General features: G+C 37.2%; 1 protein-coding gene across 1 annotated transcript in view; it reads left to right on the forward strand.

Annotated features, from left to right (window-relative positions):
* SNAP91 (synaptosome associated protein 91) overlaps positions 1 to 3,663 on the forward strand; it is a 185,205-nt gene that overhangs the window by 165,812 nt on the left and 15,730 nt on the right. The gene's annotated exons all lie outside the window — the stretch shown is intronic.

Consider the following 3,663-nt stretch of genomic DNA (forward strand, 5'->3'; position numbering starts at 1 on the left):
AGGGGTGCATGGAGGGATGGACACAGGGAAGAGGTGACTGTCAGGAGGAAGTGGGAGGGGAGCTGTTGCATTTTGGTGAATTTTGGTCAATGTTATGAGACAAAGTGTATGTAAACTGCTGTATGAAAAGTGAATTTGCTCTGTAAATTTTCACCCAAAGCACAATAATAAAAAAAAAAACCACTATTATAAATCAATCCTGCAATAGCAGTAATAAAATAATCTATGAGTTGATACATAAATAGACACACAGATGAACAGAAGTGAGAAGATGAATGGAATTGCACCCATAAATATATATGTACTTTTGATAGAGAATATTTTCTGCATATGTATTTACATATGCTTTAAATATTTCCATGACTGTTATAGAGCATACTGGAGCCAAAGTAATGAAAACTACTTAGACATAACAAACACCTTGAGGGAATGAGTTGCTGGGCCTGGGTGGTCAGGATCATAGTCTTGGGGAACCTTAAGGTCATTTGGCACCCAGAGACAGTGTTCTTCAACCTACTTTGGTGAGTAGTGATTGAGGTCTTAAAAGCTCGTGAACCACCATCTAAGGTGCAACTATTGGTTTCTCCCTGTCTAGAGCAAAGAAGAATGAAGAAAATCAAAGATGCAAGGAAACAATTGATCCAAAGGACTAATAGACCATACGAACCCTAGCCTCCACAACCCTAAGACCAGAATTATATGGTACATGGTTACCACTGCTGACCACTCTGAAGGGGATCACAGTGAGCAGTCTTGGATGGAGTGGAAAAAGAATGTGGAACATGACTTGGAATGATGGAAAGGACAGGAACTTGTTGGTCTGGGAGAGTATGGTGGAGCCCCCAAAACTGTGGCCCTTAGATATCCTTTTGGCTTGAGGCAGGGCTCACCCCTATGGCTCAGTTTTCAGCTGGTGATGAATAGACCTATGGTATGAATGGTGATGCCACTGAGGTGTGTGCTCCTTGGAGCAATCAACCATGCAGGATCAACAGGATAGCATTTGTGCAGTGATAGGGTTCAGAGGGCAGGCAGGGATGGGAGGAAAGGACAAATGTAGCCAGTGGACACAGGGAGGGATTGGGGAGAATGCATTGTGGGAATTGCAATCGATGTCACAGGTCAAGGTCTGTATGAATTGTTGAATAGAAGGCCAATTTTCTCTGTGAACTTTCACCCAAGTCACAATAGAATTTTTTTTTTTAAAAAAGTATCACTATATGGAACAGCAGTACATCATTACCCATATCTTACTTTCATAATAAAAGTGTTGTCATTTGCTAAATGTAAATATAATTTTTTTTTGTAAACCTAAAGCCATTTTCTTTTTAGTTTTTTATTGTGATTTGGGTAAAGGTTTGTAAAGCTGGTTGGTTTTTTGTTCAATAGTTCGTACACATTTTGTTTTGAAGCACTGATTGCAATCCTCACTGTGTGGCAACACTCTTACCACTTCCTCCCTGTGTTTGCCATTTCCATTTGTCCTTCTTTGCTATCACTTGTTGCCTTCTGAGCTTTATCCCGGGGCATATGCCGCTCTTTTGTTCTTGTGTGATTGATTGTTCTGGGAGTGCATACCTCCCTGGTAGTGGTGTTCAGCTTATAGGCTTGTCTGTCATTTCCCTGGGGTTGGGCCCCAGCGGTGAGTTCAGTTCCAGGACTGGGGACATCTGAGTGGTCTCAGGGTTTCTACCAGTCTGCCAGACCAGTGAGCCTGGTCTTTTTTTTTTTTTTTTTTTAAGGCTTTGAGTTTTGTGCTACATTTTTTTTCTCACTCTGTCCAGTATCTCCTGTTGTCATCCCTTTAGATTGGTTAGCAGTGGTAGATAAGCACCATCTTGCTCTTCTAGTCTTGACTGTGAAAATTAAAAAAAAACAAGAAGTATATACACGAATATCTCTTATAAATATAAATGCAAAGAAAAAAAAAAAAAAATTCCTCAGCAAGATACTAAAAAAACCAAAAACCAAACTCCTTGCCGTCAAGTCAATTAAACTCATAGTGACCCCTCCTTGGGTTTCCGAGGCAGTATCTACGGAAGTAGATTGCCCAATCTTCCTTCCGAGGAGTGGCTGGTAGGTTTGAACTGCCAGCCTTCTGGTTAGCAATCAAAGATACTAGCAAATCAAATTCAGCAACATATAAAAAGGATTATACCCCATGACCAAATGGTATTTATCCAAAGGATGCAAGGCGCAGCATACACACATTAAAACATTGTTGGCTTGGCAAATGTTTTGTCATAAATATATATATATATATATACACACACACACACACACACACACCTACATGATTACTGCAGTAGACAAAGAAAAAGCATTTGACAAAATCCGACACCTTTTGATAATGAAAGTATTCAACAAACTAGGGATAAACGGGAACTTCATCAACATGATAAAATGTGCCTACAAAAATGCACAGCCAACACCATACTTTATGGTGAAAGACTGAAAACTTTCCCTCTAAGATAAGATCAGTGGTCAGTGGTGTCACTAGGGTTGCTGTCACCCCATACACTAACTCATGGTGCCACCACCCCCCTCCACGGACCTCCTCCCATACCGGACCATATAGAATCTTTAGTAATAGTAATGTTTATTATCAATTTTAATCATAGAATACTATGTGATAAATATAGTTTAAAATTGCTTAAATGTAATATGTCTTAGATTATAAAAATACTAACAAAAAATTGTTTTTGTAAAATCTTTCAACATTCAATTACAACATTATTAGTTACATTATATGTAACTAAGCAGAGGCCTTTTTTTGGGTTTTTTTTCTTCTTTTTCTCTAATTACTACTTCATTTCCAAAAAGTTATTTGATATAGGGTCATAAATACTAATTACCACATTAGTGTAGCTAAAATACCAGAAAATTTGACAAAATCAACTATAAAAACACCAGCAACAACAAAAATCACAGCACATGCTTGTAGCACATGCAGAAGAAACCATGTGATTTAGGGCATCGTTGTAGTTAAGTGACAATAACAGCTCTAACCACAGTGCAGTAGAAGGTTCAAAAGTAAATTAGCATGTAGTTTTTGCCTTATAGGTATATAGATACATACAAGCTGGGCTTGTTAAAAATGTTTTTGTTGTTATGACTAACTATAGGAATATTTTATTTAAAATAATAAATTTCTGCAGAAACACTCCACAAAAATTTTATAGGCAGTCATTTTGGTGTCATTCCCTCTGACAGTATCACCTGGTATGATCCATACCCCCTGTACTTCCCTAGTGATGCCACTGGATAAGATACAAGAAGGATATACTTTCACTACTTCTAATTAACTTCATATTGGAGGTTCTAACCAGGGTGATTAGGCAAGAAAATAAACTGAAAAGTGTCTATATTGGAAAGGAAAGAGTAAAACTATCTCTATTTACAGATAATACTGCCATATAAAGACAACATACAGATCAATGGAACAGAGTTCATAAATAAGCCTATATATCTGTGGTCAAATTATTTTTAACAAATATGCCAAGACAATTCAATGGAAAAAGAAAAGTATTTTCAACAAATGTTGCTGGAATAATTGCATAGCCACGTGCAAAAGAATGAAATTGGATTCCTACTTCATACCATATATAAAGACTAAACTGAAAATGTACAAAGCCCTAAATGTAATATAAATATATACATATA

Source organism: Orycteropus afer, unplaced genomic scaffold (genome assembly GCF_000298275.1).
Source record: "Orycteropus afer afer isolate SDZICR_OR568_19922 unplaced genomic scaffold, OryAfe1.0 scaffold00011, whole genome shotgun sequence".
Classification (NCBI taxonomy): Eukaryota; Metazoa; Chordata; class Mammalia; order Tubulidentata; family Orycteropodidae; genus Orycteropus; species Orycteropus afer.